Below are 27,963 nucleotides of genomic sequence, written 5' to 3' on the forward strand. Positions count from 1 at the left end.
GTCGTTAGTTGCCCTTGGGCAGCAGGATGATGGTACTTTGTCACATAATATTATCTTCCCTTTTCTTGTCAACAATGATGAGCAGTAAAAGATGGTTCAATTAAGATGGCAATAAAAACACAGAATGAATATGAATGTGTTTTTCTGTAATGATTAAAATCATTCTAAATTACATGTCAATCTTAATAAAGAACCGTGATAGAAATATGCACGATGTTTACAAATTCTGTGAAATAAAATTAGACTTAACTCTTAGAAGTCAAAACCTGATACTTTCATTTTCCAGGACTGTTCAAAGCTAACTGTCTAAAGACATGTTTAATTATGTAATTAATGTAATAAATTACATTTACATTTAGTTCACATTCTGTACCAGCATGTTCTTTTTTCCACCTGTTTTGATTATGAAGAAAATGTTCTTTTTGCAAAACAGAACTTTACACACAGCATCTTTTCATTAAATTAAAATATATAAAATATCTACTTCACTTCTCACAAGACTAGATGTTGTATTGATTTAAAGTGTAGAATCCACACTGCTTTTTTCAGTGAGAGAAAAAAATTTAGAATAACACCATGCTTTTGTTATCACTGGTGATAACTGTGACTTCTAAGGCAGGTCAAAATGAAGTCTTTTTTACTGTTTGGAAACTACAAGCTTAAATTCCTATTTGTCATTTTATAAATGGATCATGCGTGTGGGGTAGGGAGGTGGGAATGGGGGGCCTTTTATCACACTGCCTGTTTCTGCTTTTCTGTTCAGAGAAGAAGGACGGGCAGATCGAAATGTCAGGAGCAATAATTCAAACAGAAAGACGTCAGTTCTTTCCTCCAAAAACTGGGTTTCAAAGGTCACATCAATAAGTCCCATTTCAACCACATGCATCATTAATTATTCAAAAACATGCCTGTTGTTGAACAGGACTAATGTGCTATCTATAGACCGGTACTGGAGGGTCAAGCTACTGTTTGAAGAGTGTTTAATGATCTCTCCATTTACACGCTCCTCTGAAAATACATACAAGCAAGATATTTGAACTATAGTGGGCTGATACATGAGCTAATGAGGAGCTTGTTGAGTAACAAACAGAGATGGTTTTGCCTGGGCAGTTCTATATTTCTGTGGAATAGATGCAGTACATGACTTTCATATGTGGTGACCACACATCCATTTCTGTGGAATGAATATTATTGATGACTTTTGATGGCTGACCAGTTCTATAAAATGTGCTTCCATATCAAAGCAATAACAGAGATAAATACTCATCAGGTTCCATGCAGTCCAATAAGTAACTGGACACATTTTTGGTAGTTTTTGTTATTTTACTCCAACACGTTAAATTTTGAAAAGATTTTGTAAATTTCTTTTAGGATTTAAAACAAGCTTCTTTTACAAAATGTCAAGCATCAACATAAAACAATGAACCAGTCCTTCACACACCCCACCCCAGTGGTGTAACTGGGATCTTATGGGCCTCCATTGAAAAATACATTCAATTAATAAAAAATGCTCGTTTGATAGGTAACATATGCTAGCATCTAATGTTATACATTTGCAGCAGATGGACAGTGTCAAATGGGGTGTTCCTTTATTTTCAATGGAGCGTTCTACAGACCGCAGCGGTGAGTGGAATGCTCCGTTGAGAATTCAGTTTTCCTGACTTTTGCTGTCAACTGCAGTGGTGGAATTACTGGATGTTGACTCAAACATGTGAACGCAGCATTACGTGATTAAGGATGGTTCTGTTAGGTTCTGTTTGTAATCAGATGTAAGATGGGTATGTTCAAAAGCAGAACCTGTGATATTTTACAAAATAAAATTAGCTAGAGTCTGAAAATCAGCAACAAGGATGATCCAGGTCGGTGGTGGATTAATGTGATGTTTCCTGACAGAGGTAAACAGAGTGCAGCAGTAGCAGCTAGCTAAGTAATTAGGTGAGTACAGGAGACTAAAAACTGACCTGTGGCTCACTTGCTGAATTAGTTATTCTGAGCACACTGCCTTTCCCTCTCAGCTCCTTCGTTCTCTCCTCTTTTTATCCATTTTATCAAGTTTAGAATGCAAACAGCAATGCTGTAAGCTAGCTAACTAAGCTACGTCGCAAACCACAACACTAGAGACCTTCCTCCAGGGGAGACGGCAATCCTTGGTCTAAAAATATAACTAAGATACTGTGGAAAATAATGTGATTAACAGTTGGTACATACCTGTATATTCTTCTTTTAAATAGTCAAATAACTGACTCTCACACATTATTAGATAACTGTTTCTCAGACATTAGCCCATCATAAATACCTTAACAGTCTAAACAACTCATGATTCTACAAGATTTAATTTAGCTAGCCAAAGCGGGCATACCCATGTCAAATCCATTTTTCTATGAGCACTTCCTTTGTTCTATACCAGACAAATGAGCTGAAGTAGGATAAGGTAGCACACATTCAACTAAATAGCAAGCCAGCAAACATCCAAACTGTGCTCTTTTCCCATTAATTTAATTTAATTTCACATTCTTCTGATGATAAAAGGCATGTTCCTGTTACATAAGAGGTTGTAGCAGAAAGTATCAGAGGCAGTAACCCAGAAAAGTGTCTCTAATAGCAGCCTTACATGCTTTTGAAGTGAGCTACAGCAGCAGTACAAACACTCCTTTGCAGTGCATGCATATGCAGGAATAAATGGCTGTAGTTTTAACCATCAGTATTTCAGTGAATTATAATAGCAGTGATAATGATTTATTCCAAACCAACTTCTGTAAAGTTTGTAAACGTAGATGATTCAGTGCTGCTGTTGCTGAAGAGAACTGTTGTAACACATCTTCAGGAGCTTGAATGATGTCAAGGTTGGATATGATTTGGCTTACAGTTTAAGAGGTCTGTTTGATTGGCCAAGCCAGGCATTAACCTATGCTAAGTAGCAGAGGATTGCCATCTCCTCTCATTTTAAAAATTCTCTAACTACACGTCTCTAAGGATCTAATGCTCTTCATTATGCACTTACCACATATGTGCTTTAAGAGACCAATTGCGTGAGAAATGGGGGCAGAGGGGCGGGCGAGGGGGAGAGGGTTTGTCCACATATTAATGGGTGTGGCTGAGTTGTGCTCTAGTTTAGTTCCTCTCTAGTGCAGCTGGTCTGGATGGTCCAACTGACAGGTCAGAGTCCTGGCTGGAAAATGTCCTCCATCATGGGCCCCTTCCCTAATCAGCAGAATGATGAGTATTCAAAGCTCAAAATTACAGTAGGACACTACTACATGGAAATGCAAAATAAGGAAAATGAAAAAAAAAACAGCTGTAAAGCACTGGGAAAAGCTGATGAGAAAATTCTTAGCCAAAGTTCAGTTGAAGAAAACGAATAGTCCCATATCATCATCTATGTGGGATCTGACACTGAATAAGATTTTTTTTTTTCAGTTGTATAATATGAAGTTAGTTCATTTAATCAGTGTCCATGAGATCAGCACACTGGATTTGAAAGAAAACAATGACAATGAAATAAAAGTGTAGTCTGCCTGCTTTTCTTGTGGAGTGTAGACATTACAATCTTACAACATAGTGCACATGGACAGTTGGTTGCTCAGTTGTTTCTTAACCAGATAGCAAAAGCTCCACAGACATTTCTGGATGTGGCATTTCCATCTGCAATCTGTTGCGGTTGTCTCTCAACATGAAAACTAGAGAACTGTCAGTCAGAATAATGTTCAAAACATGAACATTGCTGCATTGTTAAGAAGAAAGAATGCTTTGGTATGCTTATCAAAAGACCTGGCATGCCAAAGTATGGATAACCAAAGAAGACCTGTTAAAGACATCAAGAGCACCATCAAAAACCTCAGAGCATGAAGAACTCTGGATCAAACAGTTAAGATGAGGACCTGTACCAGAGTGATTGAAAGAAGTGTGGAGGAAAAGGAGCTGCTCCTGATTTCCATTATCTACCATCTGATCTGTGAAAAATCAATGCATGTAACTGCTTAATGATGTTTACTCTTTCTCCAAATTTGAAACCTGTGGATACATGGGTATGGAGTGACACATTAAATATAGTTGATTCAAATGCGTCATCATCATCATAAGGTATAGCGGTTATCACGCTGAAAATTGTGCTGCAAAACATGAAAGGACAGAATTAGGTCTGCTTGTTTATGCTAGCAAGTGTTCACAGTTAGCAGAAACTTTCAAAAGTAGTTAGCAAGGTGCTTCCCAGCATAGTGTACAAGAACTTCTTTCATGTAGCTCGCACAAGATTGTCTGTGATTCATAGGTCAGATTTATTACACATTTCTAACTGCTTTTTCCACTGAAACTATATTATCTACAAATAGTTTTTTTTTTTTCATTTAACAGAGAGCATTTTTTGAAGATGATTTTGATCTCTTATAAAGGACGCTTTTCCAGAATTGTGAAAAAAAAAAAAAATACATTTTCCGGAATGGAGGAAATCCCTAGAAGCATTGCAGACCATCCATCATGCTGCCAATTCATCAATAAATAAAACAATTGCATATTTACTATCTTGTTTACATCTGGAGATGCTAGAAGGTCAGCTGAGTGATTTATGGTACAAATCCATGAGACATAAATCATGCAGAAAGCTATTATCATAACACAGATTAGCCAGGCTCATTCAGTACCACTGTCATTCAGTACCACTGTCTTTCACGAAATATGTGGTCATGTATCTTTTAGGAAGAGATTTAGCAACTTTAACTCTATTAAACCAAGCATCTCACTACTGATCCATTCAAAGAACATGTGAATGTTCATATTTGACCATAGTAAAATGTATCAGCATGTAGGATCTGAGCTTTCTGTGTGCTCTGAGAAGTCCCAGTAATAATGGAGAACAACTGATTATGAAGCAGAAATAGACACGCTCTCTGCTTTACAGTTTTTAATAGGACAGATTAACCCTATCTTCCCTAATGTATTGTCAGCAATACATTCCAAGACTTTGGCTTTGTTCCCGTTAACTTGGTAATCTGCTGTTGGTATTTGCACATGTCCATGTTAAACAGGAAAGTGTCAGCAAGTGGAATTGGAGCTTTCTATGTGCTAGCCTGTTTTCTATCATTGTATAAAATAAGCTCCATGCTGATTGGATGAAAGGTATAGTTTCTGGAGTGTGCGAACACATTCTACACAGAATTCATATCTCTATGGAAAGGCTTATTGACCTGTTTCATCAGAGAAAAGGCAATGGAATTGTATTCCTATTTGTATGATTTCTGTTTTGCTTAAAATGGTAAAAAGAGTAAAAGGCAGGAATAGACAGTTTTTTTTCAATGGTAATATGTGGTAATTCTGCCACAACATATGTAGTATATGGTAATATGTGATAATTCTGACTGGCATTACAGGCATAGTGTATATATTGTGGTGTCGAGCACACCTGTGCTCTGTTAGTTTAAAAATGTTAGAGTAAGTTTGTTATTAAAATGTTCGAGCATGCTAAGCTGGGTTTTTTAGTTCATTAGAAAAGCTTGTAGGGTTTTCTGCATGGACTCTTATTTTAAGGGTGGGGCTGTGTGTGGTAGCAAAACTCATAGGGTGGAGTGGTAAACAAATGGGTAGCTTAGCAAGCTATTCAATGTGAGTCTGGCCTGCAAATTGCACAGGCTAGCCTGAGCCTGAGCGCTGTCTTTCCCCTGTTGTTTTGTATGTTGGTAATGGACCAGAACCTTAACAGAGTTTCTTCTGACAGCTCCTATGCTACAATATTTTAGGGGACCAAAATTAATCAGACAGGGTTACTCATTTGTTTCTTGACTAGATGAGAGCTAACGAAAGAACTTGAAGCTGATTCTATTGCCTCCTTTTTTTCTCAACATTAAATACTTAACATTTACATAAGCCTATTACATCGAGCAAAATTTGAAGTGTCAAACCATACTTAAAGTAAAGCATTGGATTTACTTCATTAAATGTGTACATCATTTCCACATGAATAAAGTACCCAAATTCATTCATCAGATTGCATAATTCATCACCCCAGAGAACATGTTTCCACTACTCCAGAGTCCAGTGGAAGCATGCTTTACACCCCTCCAGCTGAAGCTTGACATTGTGCATAGCAATCTTAAGCCTGTGTGCAGCTACACAGCCATGAAGGCTAATTTTATGAAGCTTCTTGTGCTGGTGTTGTTTCCTGGGGTAGTTTGGAACTCTAGTGAGTGGTGCAACAGAGGGTAGGGTGCGCTATGTGGTTCAGCACTTGGCAGCCCTGCTCTGTGAGGTTTTTGTGCTCCACTGCTTTGGGGCTAAGCTGTTGTTGCTCCTAGACACTTCCATTTCACATTAATAGCACTTACAGTTCACTGGGGCAGATCTATCAGGGCAGTAATTTCACAAGCTGTTTGGCAGAGGTGGCATCTTGAGATGTTTAAAGTTGCTGAGCTGCTCAGTATGACCTCTTCCCTTGCCAATATTTGTCTATGTTGATCGCATGGCTACGTGCTTGATTTTGCACAGCTGTTAGCAATGCATGTAGCTGAAACATCTGAACTCGATAATTAGGAGATGTGTCCTCATACTTTTGACAATGTAGTGTACATTACATTAGTACATTTAGTTTAGCCACTTTTTGCAATGGTGTATATTTTCCATGAGAAGCCTGTATATATTTTAATCAAGGAAATTCAATACCGTACATTTTCAGTGCAGAATGGATCCACCTGGATCCACCTCTGCTGGAGTATGAGAAATATGAATATGTGAATAAAAGGGAACTTCTTAGTGTCATTTTTAGTTGCTGAATGAATTAATGGATGGATCCTTTATTCACTCAGGCGCTATCCTGCTTTCACAATGACGTGGTTACTTTCTCAAAGGAGGCCTGATAAAATAGACATACAATTCGATACAGACCTGACAAAACATACATACAATGTGTAGACAGCGTACAAAAGCTGTACAAATGTGTTGACATAACTGCCAAACAGAATAGCATAATGTAATCTTAATGGAAAATGGAAGTGTTTATGCAGAGCCTTAGCTCTTTCAGGGTACTTTTTTTGTTCATGCACAGGCCTATGGAGGACTAAACCATACATAATTGTATTCTGTTAAATCATGTCTTTGTCCTGTTATAAGATTGTCCCTCATTTTACAGGGATTAAAATGATTTTGTTATGTCCCAACCATACATTTTGTTGGCAAGATTACTGGATTTATGTTACTTAGGCCACAAGTTTGAATGCTTTGACATATTTGCCTTGAAGACCAAAGGAAATAAAGTCAAACTGATCTGGTGTGATTTTTCAAAATCTCTGCATAATTCAGTCAATAAGATGATAGTCATTCAGTGGTTTGACGTGAAATGCACCAATCCAGAGAAACACAGAGAAAGTCAAAATTCTTCACAATAGTGGTGATAACCAGACATCTGAAGCATTTAATGCCTCTAAAAGCTACCTCACAGAAAGTTATTTTATGAAATGGTTAAGAAAACATTGCCTGATGCCTGAGACGTTGTTTTACTATAGTTGTGTCACCAACCCTGCTCCTGGATGTCTACTTTACAGCAGACTTTAGCTCTAACCCCAACTGATCCCACCTGATCCGTCTAATTATTGCCTTCAGAAGTCCTTGATTAGCTAAGTGAGGTGCGGTAGATTTGGTTTGGAGGTGAAATCTGCAGAGAGGTAGATTCCCAGGAGAAGGGTTGGTGGCCAATGGTCTAAGACATGTATATTTAAATTCATTCATGGCGAGGAGAACTATAAGGCAAAATAGTACCCAAACTAAACTACTTTAATGTTACCAACGTAAGAACCTAATCTCAGTGAAATTCCTCTATAATGTTATTATTCTCAACCACTCGAACATTTCTGAGTTTGAGTGGTCTGAGATGAATTGTATACCCCTAGTACTAATGTGGGATTTTAAGTCATACTGCCAAAGATTTCAGTTATCATTTGTGACCAGTCTTAGGCCCCAGTCTGAGTTGCCTTTTCTGGAGCACAGTTACAGTGTGTAATGATATGTTTTCTTCCCTAATTGTAGGGGAAGAATCTTGCAGACTTTGCGAAGACAGCTAAAGGTAAGTTTGAATTCCTAACTTTATCAGGGGCTGTCTTTGCCCTAGGCAAAAGTAGCCAGCAGTCTAGTGGCCCCCATTAACCAAGGACCCCATGAAAATACAAATTAGATTTACTATACATGCTGATAGGATAAGCTGCATAGATAATGTATGTGTGTGTATACATGCTGATATTAAATTATGGAGGTAATTGTATTACAAAACTTAAGACTTTGTAGGACCTGATCTGAGAACATGAGTAAGATCTGTACTTGCATTTTCAATGTAAGCACTTACAGAATAAAGTTTGTGCTTGACTTCAATGTGAGCTTTTGTAAAATTAAAATCTGTACAACTTTCATTGTGAGCACTTGTAGAATTAAAATCTAAACTTGCATGTTAAAATTTTCATACACAAAGTATACTAAGATAAATACAAGTATATTTATTTGTATTCAAATTCATTTTCAGCTCTACAACCACAAATTCGAGCTCGTAACATCTTAAATTTAGCAGCACAACTTCAAATCTGCCCGCCTCGACTTTTGCAACATTCTCTCAATAGATTTGTTGCAAAACTGATTTACGTACTGATTTGTGTGTAAAACTAAGATGTTGGTTCAATATAATTGATATAATTAATAAAGGTAATCTAAAGGTAAAAGGTAATCACCTTTCTTTGTACCTAAATTGCTGAAAGTGAAATGGCAAAATAACTTGTCAAGACCTGTTATAAGAAAATCTCTGAACTTCAAAAGCGTGAATTTAGAGAAAAAGAAAACAAATTCTACACTTCAATATATGGAAAAATATGAGATTTAGTTATTTAAAATGTTTTGGACCATTTCTGTTAGTCCATTTGTCATGAAATGTTCACAAAATATAAAGAGCTGCTGGTGGTCAAATGGTTAAAACAAAAAAAAAAAACCATATATATTGTAATTAGTGGACATTTTGACAGGAAGTGAAATAGATGAAGGGTGGTTGCTGACTTTTGCACTTTTTTATGCTGTATTTTTTAAGATAGGCAGAATAGTCTACTCTCTGGAGGGTGGAGTTGTGTTTGGATGAAGAGCTGTGTTTGGTGACTTTGCTATTGCTGCTAGCTCTCTCCTCTAAATGGTCTTGATGGCAGTTCTCCAGAATCTTTGATTACATTGCTTTGTGGTTAAAGGTCTGCTCCGAAGACCTTAATCATAATCAAACCTATATTGGTTAAAGTGCTGCCTCTGCTTTGTCTCCATACAAAACCAAAATATGTCAACATTTCCTGGTTTGTTTTTTTTTTCTGCAAAGTCCATTTAATCATGCTTGAAGATGCCTGCTGAGGGAGCGATGGCCTGGTGAGGAGCTGTCCGTAGTCTTGAATCAATGTGCATGAATTGCTTGGCTGTGAAACTTCCTCCTTCTCCTTTCTCTTTTTAACAACCCAATCGGCAGTCGGTTTCCTCAGATAAGTACTAAAGAGCAGTGCCGTTGGGTCTGAAGACAAGCAGTGGACAGATGAATCCTGTTCTGCTCTGTCCGCTCCCCATGCGAGTCATGCTTAATGGAACATCTCTCATAGAACAAGTGTCATAAGTAGCCCACGCATAGCATAATAATGGCAGCCTTGTCTGTGATAACAGATAGTGGGAAGTGTAAATACACTGTGCTATGCATGAAATCAATGGAGCCTTCTGCTTATTCAAACGCCTGTTAATCCTGGGCCTCATAAAGGATGTTTATTCGACTTGGCCAGGCTACATTGGAGCTCTTTGTCATGTTGGGATAATGGTTCTGGGCCACAGATGAGCGTTATTTCTCAGCTTCTTAAAGAGCCAGGGATGGGAGGGGAAGTGGACAAGTTTGTGTCTGTCTCCAGGGGCTAATGGCCAAGGTCCTGCTGGCTATAGGGCACCCCTTGTTGGTCTTGATATAAATCTTTTAACAAGAGGTCAAACATGTACCCACCTCCCCTCTTAAAGATTCCTAAACAGTTTTTAGCTTGGGTGTACAGTTCTGGGAATAAAACTTTAACTGGTATAGAACCTTTACACTATTTGGAGATTCCTTACAGTCATCCATCTCATTTAAAAAAGTGGTTCTTTAACCTCTTCAACTCCTTGAGACCACGGGTGGTTCCAAAACGCACTTCGTCATGTTCTTCATAACTTTCATATTTCATAAGCTACATTCAAAAAGTGGATGTCATATGAGAGCTGTAACTGTATTCTTTCCAGTCAAATAGATGGGTAATGTAATTTTAAACCCTTATAATAGAAGAAGCTGAACTCAAGATTTTTTTGTCTACTGAAAGTTGACCCATTTTTCCACAAATCTGGGCTATAAACTATAAACAGATGGTGCCTCTTCAGTGATATACCCTGTAAAAATTATTTTTATAAAATAATACAAAGAGTGTCAAAGATTTTTGGCTATCAGCAGTAAATTGTAAGCATATAGCAATATGTGTATGATCGTTAAACACATTTTCTATTCATTTGAGTGGAGCTTATACAAAAAAAATAATAATTTACATTTATTTCATTCAGTTACTGAATAATTTGCCTTACGATTTGGTCATGTAAATTCAGATGGAAAAAACAAAATATACCGTGGGGAATTAGAGGTTAAAGAACTTTCAATGCTTGTTCTTCTATGGCATTACTCAAATGACTCTTTTTGGCACGACAAAGATCTAATTTACACGTTTTTCCACTTACCCCAGATGTATTCAGTCAAGACATGTTGGATTTTGGGTCAATAGTCACCTAAATGTCCTCTTTAAATACATCCCCAAAGCTCTCAACCTGCTCAAACAGAGTCCAAATTTTCATTAAGGTTGCACAAAGTTCATGTGATTTAGCACAAAGTATAATTTACTTTGAACTATTAAAAAGAACAGAACTTTCTTAGCTCTGAAGTTTTGTGGCTGATTGCAGTGACTAGCTTGGCCGAATTCCACCTCCTCTGCAGAATCCGACTTCCATTGCATGCAGGCATATGGACGCTAGGTTACATTCATGATTCCTGTTGCTTCTGTTTAAAATACAACCCCAATTCCAAAAAGTTGGGACGCTGTGTAAAATGTAAATAAAAACAGAATGCAATAATTTGCAAATCTCAAAGACCCATATTTTATTTACAATAGAACAAATATCAGATGTTGAAAGTGAGACATTTTACCATTTCATGAAAAATATTAACTCTTTAGAACTTGATGGCAGCAACACATCTCAGAAAAGTTGGGACAGGGCAACAAAAGGCCAGAAAAGTAAATGGTACTAATAATAAACAGTTTTTTTTTAACGGCTGGCTAACTCACATGAATGGGTATAAAAAGAGCATTTTAGAGAGGTAAAGTCTCTCAGAAGCAAAGATGGGCAGAGGTTCACCAATCTGCGAAAAACTGCGTCTAAAAATTGTGGAACAATTTCAGAAAAATGTTCCTCAATGTAAAATTGCGAAGACTTTGAATATCCCTCCATCTACAGTACATAATATCATCAAAAGATTCAGAGAATCTGGAGAAATCCCTGTAAACAAGGAACAAGGCCAACGGTCAATATTGGATGCTCGTGGTCTTGCCGTCAGGTGGCACTGCATTAAAAACAGGCATGATTCTGTACTGGAAATCACTGCATGGGCTCAGGAACACTTCCAGAAATCATTGTATGTAAACACAGTTCACCGTGCAATCCACAAATGCAAGTTAAAGCTGTATCATGCAAAGAAGAAGCCATATGTCAACACGATCCAGAAACGCTGCTGTCTTCTCTGGGCCAAAGCTCATTTAAAATGGACTAAGGCAAAATGGAAAATTGTTCTGTGGTCAGATGAATCAAAAATTTGACATCTTTTTTGTAAACCATGGATGCCTTGTGAAGTGTACTCAAAAGGGGAGGGACCATCCAGCTTGTTATCAGCACACAGTTCAATAGCCTGCATCTCTGATGGTATGGGGTTGCATTAGTGTCTATAGCGTGGGCTGCTTACATATCTGGAAAGGAACTATCGATGCTGAACAGCATATAGAGCTTTTAGAAGAACATATGCTCCCATCCAGACAGCGTCTTTTTCAGGGAAGGCCTTGCATATTTCAGCAAGACAATGCTAAACCACGTACTGCATCCATCACAACAGCATGGCTTCGCAGAAGAAGAGTCCGTGTGCTGAACTGGAAAAGAGACCCAGGACTGTTGAGCAGCTAGGAACCTACATCAGACAAGTGTGTGTGTGTGTGTGTGTGTGTATATATATATATATATATATATATATATATATATATATATATATACACACACACACACACACACTTGTCTGATGTAGGTTCCTAGCTGCCTTCACACGCATATGAACTTGAGTGACATCCCATTCTTAATCCATAGGGTTTAATGTGATGTCCCACCCTTTGCAACTTTAACGGGTTCAACTCTTCTGGTAAGGCTTTCCACAAGGTTTAGGAGTGTGTTTATGGGAATTTTTGACCATTCTTCCAGAAGCACATTTGTGTGGTCAGACACTGATGTTGGATGAGAAGGCCTGGCTCGCAGTCTCCACTCTAATTCATCCCAGTTGTGTCCTATCGGGTTGAGGTCAGGACTCTGCGCAGGCCAGTCAAGTTCTTCCACACCAAACTCACTCATCCATGTCTTTATGGACCTTGCTTTGTGCACTGCTGCGCAGTCATGTCCCCCCTCCACCAAACTTTACACTTGGCACAGTGCAGTCAGACAAGTACCGTTCTCCTGGCAACTGCCAAACCCAGACTCGTCCATCAGATTGCCAGACAGAGAAGCATGATTAGTAACTCCAGAGAACATGTCTCCACTGCTCTAGAGTCCAGTGGCGGTGTGCTTTACACCACTGCATTCGACACTTTGCATTGCGCTTGGCGATGTAAGGCTTGGATGCAGCTGCTTGGCCATGGAAACCAATAAAGCTCTCTACGCACTGCTCTTGAGCTAATCTGAAGGCCACATGAAGTTTGGAGGTCTTTAGTGATTGACTCTGCAGAAAGTTGGTGAACTCTGCGCCTCAGCATCCGCTACAGAGATACAGGTGCATCTCAATAAATTAGAATATCATCGAAAAGTTAATTTATTTCAGTAGTTCAATTCAAAAAGTGAGACTCATATCTTATATAGATTCATTACACACAGAGTGATCTATTTCAAGCATTTATTTCTCTTAATGTTGATGAGTATGGCCTACAGCCAATGAAAACCCAAAAGTCAGTATCTCAGAAAATTAGAATATTGTGAAAAAGTTCAATATTGTAGACTCATGGTGTCACACTCTAATCAGCTAATCAACACAAAACACCTGGTTTCCTAAGCCCTAGTCTGGTTCAGTAGGCTACACAATCATGGGGAAGACTGCTGACTTGACAGTTGTCCAGAAGGCAGTCATTGTAACCCTCCACAAGGAGGGTAAGCCACCAAAGGTCATTGCTAAAAGGAAAAAGTGTGGTAGAAAAAAGTGCATAAGCAACAGCACAGCCTTGAAAGGATGGTCAAGAAAAGGCGATTCAAGAATTTGGGGGAGATTCACAAGGAGTGGACTGCTGCTGGAGTGAGTGCTTCAAGAGCCACCAAACACAGACATATCCAGGACACGGGCTGTCACATTCCTTGTGTCAAGCCACTCATGACCCAGAGACAACGTCAGAAGCGTCTTACCTGGGCAAAAAGGACTGGACTGTTGCTCAGTGGTCCAAAGTCCTGTTTTTTTTTTAATTTTGCATTTCATTTTGAAATCAAGGTCCCAGAGTCTGGAGCAAGAGTGGAGAGGCACACAATCCAAGCTGCTTGAGGTCTAGTGTGAAGTTTCCACAATCAGTAATGGTTTGGGGAGCCATGTCATCTGCTGGTGTTGGTCCACTGTGTTATATCAAGTCCAAAGTCAGCGCAGCCGTCTACCAGGACATTTTAGAGCACTTCATGCTTCCATCTGCTGACAAGCTTTATGGAGATGTGGATTTCATTTTCCAGCAGGACTTGGCACCTGCCCACACTGCCAAAAAAACCTGGTTTAATAACCACAGTATCACTGTGCTTGATTGGCCAGCAAACTCACCTGACCTAAACCCCATAGAGAATCTATGGGGTATTGTCAAGAGGAAGATGAGAGACACCAGACCCAACAATGCAGACGAGCTGAAGGCCGCTATCAAAGCAACCTGGGCTTCCATAACTCCTCAACAGTGCCACAGGCTGATCGCCTCCATGCCACACCGCATTGATGCAGTAATTCATGCAAAAGGTGCCCTGACCAAGTATTGCGTGCATACACTGTACATACTTTTCAGTAGGCCAACATTTATGTATTAAAAATAATTTTTTTAATTGGTTTTATATAATATTCCAATTTTCTGAGATACTGACTTTTGGGTTTTCATTGGCTGTAGGCCATAATCATCAACATTAAAAGAAATAAACGCTTGAAATAGATCACTCTGTGTGCAATGAATCTATATAATATGAGTCTCACTTTTTGACTACTGAAGTAAATTATTGAGATGCACGTGTGTGTGTGTGTGTGTGTGTGTGTGTGTGTGTGTGTGTATAAGGTTGCTAAGGCGTAAGTTTTTGTTTCTAATGTGTTGCTAGAAGGGTGCCAGGGTGTATGGGGTGTTTGCTGAGTGGCCGTTATGGGGTTGCCAAGTGGTTGCTAGGTATTGTTAAAAATGAATGGGAGTTAAAGGGGGTTGAATAAACAACACATAAGAACAAGGGATAAATAAACAACACACCGAGGAGTGTGGGTCAGTATGGCTGTGGATTAGAGCTTGGGGGTTCTTCTCTTTGATGACTGTCGAGCAAAGGAAATAAAAGGGCTTGCATGTAAGCACAGATGAATAGGAGTCTATGGAAGAAACGAGGGATGAAAAAAGACAAACCGATGAGTAGGAAGCAGAACAACATTGAATACGTGCTCGGGGGCCTGCCTTAAGATAACATACGCAAAACAGTGTCTTTTAGTTGAGCAGAAGTACAGTAGATGGGCATGCCACTTTGCACCACATTCATTCCTATGGGGAAAAAAATTGTAATATAATGAAGATTATATGAAAACTGTACATCAGATCAAAAAGCTGCATACAAGCACACCATTCTCAAACAGAATATTCCCGTTTTGATATTACAAAAACTGTGAGACGAGTTAACGGACAAAAACAGAAAAATTATAATTAAAAAAAAAGAATAACATAAATTTGATAACACTAGTGCAAGGCAATGTGTAATCTCTAACTAGACAACAATTAGGATTTTTAGATGTTCTTTTAATATTCCAAGTATTTTAGGAGCAAAAAAGTATTACATTTTAAATAATATATTGTATCTGGCAGTTTATGTGCTTAAAGATTTGATCTTCTGGATTTTTATTTTATCATACCTTCATTTTCGATGTTATACAACTTTCCTACAACTTTACTACAGCTCACATCAATGTGTTGGTTTTTTTTTTTTAACAGTTTCCTGCAAATGATTCAAAACCTGTAAAGTAGCACAGGAATAGTATTTTGAAAATCATTTTATACATTGATTTAAAAACTATATTTTTATATTTCATATTTGTTATATAACCAAACTTTTTATTTTATTGAAAACAGTGATTTCTAAGCTTTTGAAAAGGTCTGATAATGGCCTCAAGGAGGAGCTGAAATTAACAGGATGAGCCTTTGTGGTTAAAAATAGCCTCTAATTGTTTTAGGGCGGCAGAACATTTTCCATGCCCTTTTTCCGGAGTGTTTGACAGAAGCCAGAATAAGTTATCGATCTGTTCAAATGTCACAGCACACGTTTATATATTGATACACTGTGGCGCTGTAATGGTGTGATCAATATTGGCATTTTTCCATAGATTTGATGCGTCAACTTCGCCTCTTTCTGGAGCATCTCTATCCCTCCACCCCATAAATGCTTTACTCAGACAAGGGCCAATGTGTGAAGGACCCCGCTAAATGATTAGCATGCAAAACAAAATGAATTGCATTTGCTGATTGAGTTTCACACTTTCATTAAGAGCAATGAAGACAGACAAAAGGCCATTGATGACTTACCTCTCATTTCCTGAGAGCATGAGACATAAAAAAACAGAATCTTGCTAGATCTCGCTTAACCTTTGCATTGCACTGCTTGGAGTTTAAACAAGATAAACGACTTGGCTAACTGGAAGTGGCACCACAATATTTCATTATCATTCACAATTCTGAGAGAAATGGACTGTAGTGAGTATGCTAGAGTTTGCCTGATTAACAAATGTTTAGTTTAATTTGATTGTCAGGGAATCACACTGGATAGTGTCCACAGTAATCCTTTAGGAGTTGTTACTTTCATTTTGCTGGACTATTTAAATATAATCTTGTTATTACATATTTAATTATATAGTTTAATTATCTAATGAACTTCATTTACGTTTGGAATGCAATATGCAGAGTCTACATGTCTGACTTTTTCTGTTTGCTTCAATGTCAAGAAATGACAAAACATAGCAGAAATGTTGATTGAGAAATGATGATTTTTTATTTCTGCAAAAGAAGACTATAAACGCAATAAACCATATTCAAATCATAAACATTTTTTACTTATAAACACAAGTGCAGTTTTAATTGATTTAGAATCCACACTTTTCTGCTCGATGAAGTACAAGTGAAAAATAATAAATATTGAATTACAAAGTGCCTTTATCACCTGCAATAACTGCAACTTCTTATGGTTACACAGAGATTCAGTCTAACTAATTTCTCATCTTGTAGAATGTCCGAGTCATTAATTCTGACCTTAAGAACCCAATTAATTTTCTTTGTCTTCAACTTCTGTCTCAAACTTTCTCAACCAGGTTATAAATGTAGAGAAAGTGCCGGCTAGCCTTAAACGTGCTCTTGTTCTTTATAGATATTATTTCTTGGAGTCAACCCTCAGTGTTTTCTGTCAAGAATTTTGAAGAACCTTATGTCAACTGGGACGAAAGAGGAAAGATGCCATTTTAATTGAAGTTGGCAGATTTACCTCTCATGCAGGGTTTAAAACATCGCAGGGCCATGCTAATTGAGGACAAAAGCAGCCGCCATAAATATGACTTATGCTGTCCACTCGGGCAGGTGGATCTCTATGAGGGACTGATAGTGGAATTAGTGCAGGAGCTGACATGCTGTTCAGTAATAAGTGGAAAACACAGCAGGTTCAGCCCCTAAAAACTCAAATGGCATGGCAAGGTTGAGGATGTTAATGCTTAGAACAATCACACATTCTTATAAATGTTTCTTGGCTTGAAAAAGCCCACACACAGTTCTGTGCGAAAGTCAGAGACCACCCTTTCATGTATTTCCAGTCAAAGTGGCCATCAAGTTATTAACTTTTCAGCATCTGGAAAAAAAAAATTACACAGAAGGCTCACAACAAAATATAATATCTAAATTTTCAGTATTTAGTGTGTCCACAGTTTGCCTTTATTACAGCTTTTATTCTTTCCTGGAGACTTGCTTTCAGTTTTTCAAAGAAATCAAAGGGTGGTCTCTAACACGCACAGTTCTGTAGCTCATTTACAAAAAAAGGTTTATTAAACCATCCATAAATGTTATTTTGGGGATCAAAAATGGCTCATCTATGGCATCACTCATGATAGCATCAGGACATTGTGGCTGTAGTGGAATGGGTGATATATAAGATGCTAGATTTCAAGTTGTTTTAGGTCTGTATGAACAGTTTGCTAATGTTCTTTGGACATTCCATTTGTCATCAAATGACTGAATATAAAAAGCTAAAGGATCCACTCCTGTAGACAAGAAACAGTGTTTAACTTTACATAAGTCAGCAGGCACCAAACATGGCAGAAATAAACGGAATCAAGTACTTGTACTTAATCTGTTCAGTTCATTGAGCTTTTAGCATTGAGCTTCACTCTTTATAACAATTCCTATATCTAAATGGACTGTAGCGTCGCCAGGAATCAACCTCATGATATCTCGCCCATAGAGTCAATGCTTAGATGGTTGCACCGCTTGGGAGCCCCTACAAGTGCAGTTTCTGAACTTGCAGCTGATACCAAAGTTGTGCTTGTTTGGAAGAGATGACCACTGTGTGGTGTTGCAGCCCTGACAAATATGTTTTAAAATGCAATTCTACTTTTGTAGTCTCCTATATGTGTATATTCATTAAACTGAGGAACTGTCCATCTATAAATGAAGATTCTTATCATTTAATAGCACATACTGACATTTCAGAATTCCAAAGTTGGAAATAACAACTGAGCCTTGGTTCAGCCATGATTAATGTCTGTTTTCAAACAGTTGCATTTCCTCTTTACAGCTTTATTTTTAGCATTATTTTTAAATTTACACATAGGCATAGACAAAGTTAGATGCTGTGCAAATATTTCACTGTGCAAAGTATAGCCATTGTGGCCACTGGGCCATAACCTTTCCTTCTGTATCGTGCTGTAGCAGTAGATGTAGCAAATATGTGTAGGAGGCATCTCAGAAGCTCCGTTTTACTGCAGAGTCTGATCTAGTGGCATCAATAGGATCCTTACGGCTTGAATTATAGACAAACTGACTCTTCTGCCAAACTGCCCTGATGAAGAAAGCTTCATTAAAACTATTTTCGTGGTTGTTATGATACAGATTGCTATTACTGCATAGAGAGAGAGAGGTTACCAGGGCCAAAGTCTGATAGGCCTGTCTCCGCTTAGGGAAGGAAAAAAGACAGGCTTATCAATAGTTATGGCACATGCAGGGGCTACAAAGACACCAGATGTGGGAGACATAAAAGAGGGACCTTCAAAAACACAGGCTTCCCTTTGTTTCTCAGGCCCAATCGAACAGCTTATTCCACACAAGCACTCTCCCCTGGAACAGAGCTGAATTGATTCTCTGAAAGCATAATCATATTACTCTTCTTCCCCACGGAGAGACAAGCTGCTGTTAAGACGATTGCATCTCTGGCGTGGTGTTGCCTGTCAGCGATAGAATTTTTAATTATCACCTGGAAGCCAATCTTTTTTGCCGCCCCCTTGGCACACTTGAGAAGGGGATAGTCACGTACGTGTAAACTATTTGAAGCAAAAGATGCCATCTCCATATAGTCAGAGGTTGTCTGAGTGCAGTTTACAGCAAAAACAGTTACGGCAGTGCTTATTAGGTAAATGCTGACCACAGCACGCAGAGAGAAAACATTCTGGGCTTAAATGTCGATACATGAGGCAAGAAACCAAACTTAATGAAAATTAGAGATGGCACAATACCACCTTTTCTTCTCCGATGCCGATACCCATGTTGATATTGAAACCGTGATTTTTGGTGGATATCAACCTAATATTTTTTCTTTAAAATACGATTTGAAATGAGCTTTAATGTTAGTTTACTTAAAAAGTAGGCTATCAAATACTCTGCTACCCCACAGCTAACCACATAAAATCACACAGTATGAGTGTGGGCCATTTCAAGTTTCATTTGTTATAGGGTTGGAACAAATTCAATTTTTGGTAACATGACCTATTATGAATCCTCTATTCGTAACACATTAAAAATGCATTAATTAGGTGTTATATGGCATGTACAACCCCATTTCCAAAAAAGTTGGGATGCTGTGCAAAATGTAAATGAAAACAAAATGCAATGATGTGCAAATAATTTGAACCCCTATATTTATTTGAATGTAGTACAAAGACAACAAATCAAATGCGAAAACTGAGGAATGTTATCTAAATATATGTCCATTTTGAATTTAATGGCAGCAACACTTTCCAAAAAAGTTTGGGCGGGGCAGCAAAAGGCTGGTAAAGTTGTGTAATGGTAAAAAATAAAACACCTTTAGGTTAATTGGCAACAGGTCAGTTACGTCATTGGGTAGAAAAAGAGCTTCCCAGAGAGGCTTTCGGAAGTAAATTTGATGATGGGTTCACCACTCTGTGAAAGACTGAGTTGGCAAACAATTCAAGATTAATGGTTCTCAACGTAAAATAGCAAAGAACTTGGGGATTTCATCATCTACAGTACATAATACCATAAAGACTTAGACGATCTGGAGAAATATTTGTATGCAAGGGACAAGGCCAAAAACCAATATTGGCTAGCCAAGATCTTTGGGCTAGGTGGCACTGGATTAAAAACAGACATGATTCTGTAGTGGAAATCACTTCATGGGCTCAGGAACACTTCTGAAAACCACTGTCTGTGAACACAGTTCATCACTGCATGCATAAATGCAAGTTAAAACTCTACTATGCGAAGAAGAAATCATATATGAACAGGACCCAGAAATGCCACCACCTTCTCTGGGCCTGAGCTCATGCGAGGTGGACTGAGGCAAAGTGGAAAAGTGTTCTGTGGTCCACCGAATCAAAATTTGAAATTCTTTTTGGAAATCATGGACACTCCATCCTCCAGGCTAAAAATCATCAGGCTTGTTATCAGCACACAGTTCAAAAGCCAGCATTCATGATGGTATGGGAGTGCAGTAGTGCACATGGCATGGGTGACTGGCACATCTGTAAAGGCACTATTAATGCTGAATGATGTATATACAGGCAACATATAGTGCCATTCAGAAAATGTCTTTTTAAGGAACGGCCCTTCTTATTTTAGCAAGACAATGTCAACCCACATTCTGCACATATTACAACAGCATGGCTTTATAGTAAAAATGTTAGGGTGCTAAACTGGCCTGCTTACAGTCCATACCTGTTTCCCACTGAAAACATGTCACTTTATGAAACCAAAAATATGACAAAAATACAAAAAAATAAAATACATAAAAAATAAAATAAAATGAGATAAAATATAAAAAAAATAAAGATAAAATAAAACATGCATTCCTACCATCACTCACTCATACACACACATACACAGTCATACCTGTAACCTTTACATTGTGCAAAGTATGAGTCTAAAGTTAAAATGCTAAGTGCAGCAGCAGTTAAAGGGTGTATAGTGGCAAAGAAAGGGATCAGTGAGGTGACAGTCAAGATAAGTGGGGTAATAAAGCAGGTAAGATGTTAGAATAAACACTGGTTTGAGACGGAAGTTTCAGAGGATGGAGTTGAGTATGATACTATATAGCAGTATATTTAGAAGTGCAGTTTAGAAGCTGGAATATTTTAATGTGTAATATTTTAACTGTTCAAGAGAGTGATGGCTTGTGGGAAGAAGCTCCTCTGTAGCCTGGATGTCCTGATCCTCATCTGGCTGAAGCGCCGGCCTGACGGAAGGAGCTGGAACAGGTGGTGTCCGGAGTGTGACGAGTCAGTGGAGATCTTCTCTGCACACTTCCTGGATCTGGAGGCATGCAGTTCCAGCAATGTGGGCAACTTAACCCCAATTGTCCTCTCTGCAGACCTGATGATGCGCTGCAGTCTGTGGAGGTCATGCTTGGTGGCTGAGCTACCCCACACTGTTTTGGACGTGATGATGACAGACTCTATGATGGCTGTGTAGAACTGTACCATCACCTCCTGGGGCAGGTTGAACTTCCTCAGCTGATGCAGGAAGTACATCCTCTGCTGGGCTCTCTTGATGATGGAGCTGATGTTGCTGTCCCACTTCAGGTCCCTGGTGATTGTTGTGCCCAGGAACTTGCAGGACCCTACTGCCACCACAGTTCTGTCCAGGATGGTGATTGCTGGCAGGGTTGGAGGGCTCCTCCTGAAGTACACTGTCATTTCCACTGTTTTTGTTGTATTCAGCACCAGGTTGTTGTGGCTGCTCCAAAGGACCACCTGATCAACCACCTGTCTGTAAGCAGACTCGTCACTGTCTCAGATGAGATCAATGACTGTAGTGTCATCTGCATACTTCAAGATTTTGACTGAGGGGTCTGTGGAGCTGTGAGTGTACAGTGAGAAGAGCAATGGTCAGAGTGCACAACCCTGTGGAGCGCCTGTGCTGATGATATGGATGTTTGAGGTGAACTTTCCCAACCTCACCTGCTGCTCTCTGCCAGCGAGAAAGTTGGTGATCCCCTGGCAGGTGGGGGTTGGCACGCTGAGTTGGAGCAGTTTGTTGTGTAGCTGTCCTGGGATGATCATATTAAAGGCTGAGCTGAAGTCCAAGAACAGAATTCTTGCATACGTTCCTGGGTGTTCAAGCTGTTGGAGAATAAGATGGAGTCCCATGTTCACTGCGTTGTCCACTGACCTATTTGCCCAGTATGCAAACTGCAGGGGGTCTAGCAGAGGATCTGTGATGTTCTTCAGATGGTGAGCACCAGTCTCTCAAAGGATTTCATGACTACAGAGGTCAAAGCAACGGGTCTGTAGTCATTCAATCCTGTGATGGTTGCTTTCTTGGGAACTGGTATTATGGTGGAGCGTTTGAAGCAGAAAGGTACGACCCACAGCTCCAGTGATGTTAGAGAGTGCTGTAAAGACTGGCGCGAGCTGGTCGGCGCAGGCCCTTAGACAGGAGGGTGATACACCATCTGGTCCTGGTGCTTTCCTCACTTTTTGTCTCTCGAAGAGTCGATGCACATCCTTCTCGCAGATCTTCAGGGCAGGCTGAATAGATGGCTGGATGACAGGAGGGTGTGAATCTGTGCTGAATGGGTGTGTGGAGCTGGGCTTTTCAAACCTGCAATAAAAGGAGTTAAGCTCATCAGCCAGCTGACGATCACCCATTGTCTGGGGGTGTCCTTTTGTAGCTGGTGATGTTCTGCAGGCACTTCCAGATGGTTGCTGGCTCATTTGTGGACATCATACTACTCAGCTTGTTTGAGTAGCTCTTTTTTGCAGCTCTGATTTCTTTGTTGAATGTGTTGAGTGTGTCAAATGTGTTAAGTGTGCCAAGTCAGAATGGGAAAACATTTCACTTTCAAACTAAAGCAATGGGTGTCCTCAGTTCCTAAACGCTTACAGAGTGTTGGTAAAAGAAGAGGTGATGTAGTACAGTGGTAAACATGCCCCCGTCCCAACTTTTCTGGAACGTGTTGCTGCCTTTAAATTCAAAATGGGCTGTTTTAGCATTTTATATATTGTCTTTGTACTATTTTCAAAAAAAAAATATGGTTCAAATGATTTGCACATCATTGCATTTTGTTTTCATTTACACTTTGCACAGCATCCCAACTTTTTTGGAAATTGGGTTGTATATAAACCTTATAATACCAGGCATGAGCCTGTATAATTGCTTTTAAGTAGTTACAGTTACATGCAACAACTTATAAAGCAATATAAATTCAGTCAGGTTCCATAACACATTATAATATGTTTGTAAGAACTTTGTAGACTCTAACAACTGTAACTACATATAACACTTTGAGCTTTATTGTAGGCTTTAAGTGAAGTGAAGTTTTTTAAACATTGTTTGAATGTTAAGGACTTTTAATTTCAGTACATAACATAGAGGTTAATAGGTGCTGTTTATAAGCTTTAAGTGAAATGGAGTAATCATAAAGTGTGCCGTGTGGGGAAAGTCACTGCTACCCTTAGCTTTATTTCAAAAAAGACAACTGTCGTTTGGTGTCATTATCCACTGGCTAATATAAATCAGGTCACTGTGCTGCTAACAATTTAGCTTTGGTTACTAACTGCTGACAGTCTAGCACCTGAAGCCAGCTAAGGCTAGCATTACAGTTTCCAGTTAGCTGAAAAATAAACAAACTCTCAGAGATTCACACAACACATACAAGCTATGGTTTAAAAAAATCTTTTTGAGAAGAATATAAAGCAGTGTCAGGTCCACCTAAATGAGCCTTTTTTCTCATATTCCAGTATCCTCTTTTTAACTCGATGCACGCTTGGGTGTGTTGTGATGCAGAAATTACACCAAAACCTTGTCATAGTGTATTGGAGTGCATTACAGTGTTCATGTTTAGAGTGTTCTTTTGAACAGTAATTATAATGTATTATGAAAGCTGACATTATAAAGTTGCGACATTATAAAGCTCTTATTTTATAAGTGCTCTGCATTTATTTATGGATACTTGTAAGCAATTATACATTTATTCTAGGCTTTATAAAGCAATATGTATGCAGTTTACTGCATTATAAATACCTTTAGACTGCATTTTGAATACAGGATATGTAGGGATTGTTACCCATTTTTTTTCGCGCTCAATGTCTGATGCAACATTTTCTCCTGATGCCGGCCCAATGCTGAAATCTGTTATCAGATTAGTGCCATCTCTAATAAATTTTTTAGCATTAATTGGTAGTCTTTTAATAGCCTATAACTATAGCCTAAATAGATAAAGGCTAAAACTGGCACAACACTGTTGACCTTATGCTGTGTTTATGACAACTGAGAACTTAGACTTTTCAAACTCTGAGCTACCTACTTCCTACCAAAGGGTTCACACAATTTTAACGGCAAAAAATTACGCTTTTGAGAAACTTTAGATTTTAGAGTGGAAATTAAATCAACATTAGATTTCCTCCTCATTAAAAATACCTGATTAAACTCATCAGCTAATTAGCCACACCTTGATGAGTTGAAGTACCAATGTTAGCAGAGGGAAAATGTTAATTTCTGCAAACCTGTGGCTTGGAAGGAGCCCATTTTGACACCCTGGCCTACAATCAATTATGTCTAACATCACACTGTGAATGTTTGTTGTGATTTTCCCAAGCATTTGCCAGTAGCTTTCAGATATAATCATTAATAGTGTTTTTGTTGCTACTATTTATCAGCCTACAGTGATGATCATTGACACTGTGAAAAAAGTTAGAGCGCAGAATAAAACTACTCAATAGTGCTTGGTCTAATGGCACATTTCATTTCCTTGCACTGTCAGCTATTGATTAAGGCAACTGTAACCAACTTGGTGATTGTTTTCTAGCTAATGCTAAAGCTTCAGCCTAAAGACTCTCACAAATACTGTGCATGAAGGGGTTTGTTAATTTGTCATGATAAATCTAATTGTTTTTTGTTCTTAAATTTTTAAATGTAAAATATGAATTAAATATGTTTTAATTAAATGTAACCCAGGAGATGACCGTGTCTTTGGGTACGGTTTCAAGTAACCTAGGTGAGCATAGCATTGTATTTTTTTTTCATATGTTTCGAAAATGGCAGGTGCTCTTTACATTGTGTCAAAATGTCATAATAAATGGTCCAATGAAAATGGTCCAAAATGACTTAAAATGAGATCTTGTCACATTCATGTACATTAAAGTTGAGAATGTTTTTTTGCTTTTTCTGAAATGTTACCAAGATATGATGTTAGCGAGAAGTTTTTGTTCCGACAGTGACGACAGAGTACTGTTGGGCTAATTTAGCATTGCGAAACTCATCGGTCCAATTCAGAATTATGCCCCAGATACTGACGAGATATCCATAGTAATACTAAAATTACTACTGAAATCAAATTAAGACAACAATAAAACTTTCCTTTTTGGGAAAATAAGTTCAAGACTAAAAGTGTGAATGTACATTTAGAACAACTGAAGCTAAAATAAAATTGAAAACCAAAATAAAATAAGGTGACAATTTAAAAACTGTTATAATCCTAATGTTCCTACCAATAAGTTGACAAACAGTGGCTATGTTTACATGCAAAGATTTTTGCCAATCCGATTGAATACAATCCGATTACAGATTCAGACTGAGGTGTTTATATGCACACTCTATTCAACAATCTGATGGAAAATCTTCGTTTACATGCTCACTACAAGTAATCCGATGCAAAATGACGCGCATGCGTGGAGTAGCGCTTAGAGTAAACATTACAATGACAGCGAACATCACGTGAGGTCCAGTCCGCGTGAGATGAGTTTCCAGTTGACGCGCTGGAGTACCCGATTTTTCTCCCCAATTTAGTCGTCTCCAATTCCACCCGCTAGTTAGGACTCCCCCAATCACACGATGCTATCAACGCTAGGAGGGTGAAGGCTAACACAGGCTTCCTCCGAGACCTGTGAAGCCAACCACCGCTTCTTTTCGAACTGCCGCTCACGCAACGTCATTGGACAGCCGAACGCGCTCGGAGGAAAGCGCCAACCGCCATGCGCTGACTAGCATCGCGTTAAGTGATGGGGGGAGAAGGAGGGGCCATCCTACCCACCCAGAGAGAGCGAGGCCAATTGTGCTCTCTTGGACTCCCGGCTACGGATGGCTGTAGCATCACCAGGGATCGAACTCGCGATCTCCTGATGATAGGGTCAACGCTTAGACGGTTGCGCCACTCGGGAGCCCCCTGCGCTGGAGTTTTTAATTGCTTTAAAATGAGGTCAGAATCAGGAAAACGTGCTTCATATGTACTTATAAAGGAAGCGACGAGAGGAAGACGTCGTGTTTTGAGACTCATAAGCTGGTCCTCCGTCCCACCGCCGTCTTTTAAAGATCAGAGCAAAAACCTTGTCTCCTCTGCAGACCAGTTTCTGCTCCGCCATGCTGAGCGGTATAAACTTTCGCCATGACGCGACGCACATGCGCAGAACATACTTAAACGTTCCGACTGGAATGTAATCGGATTCAGGCGTTTACATGGCTATTATTGTTCTATTTAACAGATTATTTAGAGGTTTACCCACCTCGTTCAATCGGATAGAAATTGTATTCCGAATGGCCTCAATCGGACTAGACTATTCCGATTGAGGTGTTTACATGGACAGGTTCTATTCCGATTGAGCTGTTAGTCGGATTATTAACGGATTATCAGGCTGCATGTAAACGTGGCTAGTAAAGAGGAACACAAATACAAGGCTGAACAACATTAAAACAAGTGTTATCACTGGAACAAAATTGCATGTGGATTAATTGTCAGAATGTTTTCCTCTTTGGAAAAAATCCACAAAAACATAATTTCCATTTTTGACTTTTGGAAACATTTTTAAGCATTTTTGTGATAATTATGTCAAAACAATTGGAAAATAATCTCACTCTTTTTTTAAAAAGGTCATTATTTTGGTGACAGGAGAGTTTCTCATATACGTACATTAATGCCTGATGCTTGCAGAGCAGTCAGCATTGAATTTTGAGTTGACTCACTGTGATGGTGATAGGTGCACAGACCCGGCTGGTTAGAAGCATGGGAAGCAGAGGCCAGTTCAATTGCATCCTGATCAAGGAATAATGACAGGCTTTCTCCCTCCTGAATAGCCATCAGATGTACAGCAGACCACAGCAGACAGACCCCACCAGACAGACTGCATGAAAGTTTGACCTGCTCAATAATGTCGTATCCTCCGTACGTTAATATTAATGGCTAATCGGTCCGGCAAAGCACCATCTAGACCCCCTTGCTATTTAAGCATGCATGTAGCTGCTTCCCCACTATCTCTTACAGTCCTAATTGCCAGCATTAGATTAGAGATCAGCTGCCTCATGCATTTGAAGTGGAGGGTTTTCTCGCTGATTATTTCCCATTGCCTCTTTCTGTTGCTGTGCTGGATACATGGTTGAGTTGTTGCAGAGAACTATACCACAATATCTACTCTTCAGATTCACATCTGTTGGTTATGATGACCAAAAAATGGTGTAATTCGATATTAATGATTTCTCTTGTAACACGCAGAAAAAAATCTGCCAAAAGTGCTGATGTTTTTGTTCTTGTTTGACATCAAAACAAATGGGGAAAGAATCTGAAATTTGTGATTAAATTGGAAGTAAATTGAATGTAAATGTTATTAATTGTACAATTCGCCATGAAATTAAATATTGTCGCATCAGCAGAAGAAAAAATACAATGGTAGTTATTATCTGCAAGAAGTGCTCTTTATTAAACACACTGGGGTATGCAAGTGACATTGAAACCATGGGGGAGGTCACCAATAGCCATACTCTTCACCCCGATGGTGACCCTACCTCACACACATGTACACATACCTGAAATTTACAAACATCATAAATAGACCTTTTTCAGGAGGGCGCACTCATGCCACAAGCATTTGCGTGTGGTCATCTGCATAGCCACGCCTCCAGAGCCTCAGGTGCCAGCGCCAGCCAGTAGCAGAATGCTGCAATACATAATTTAGGGCTGTCAAAGCTAGCATTTTAAAGCGATAAATTGTCAGTGGCAGGA

The 27,963-nt window shown here is 39.0% G+C and overlaps 1 protein-coding gene across 1 annotated transcript in view; it reads left to right on the forward strand.

Annotated features, from left to right (window-relative positions):
• tnr (tenascin R (restrictin, janusin)) overlaps positions 1-27,963 on the forward strand; it is a 238,576-nt gene that overhangs the window by 34,082 nt on the left and 176,531 nt on the right. Inside the window, exon 2 of the mRNA XM_036597368.1 lies at positions 8,008-8,044. The gene's annotated coding sequence lies outside the window, so the exon portion shown is untranslated. The remainder of the gene's footprint in view (positions 1-8,007; positions 8,045-27,963) is intronic.

Source organism: Colossoma macropomum, unplaced genomic scaffold, assembly GCF_904425465.1.
Source record: "Colossoma macropomum unplaced genomic scaffold, Colossoma_macropomum, whole genome shotgun sequence".
NCBI lineage: Eukaryota > Metazoa > Chordata > Actinopteri > Characiformes > Serrasalmidae > Colossoma > Colossoma macropomum.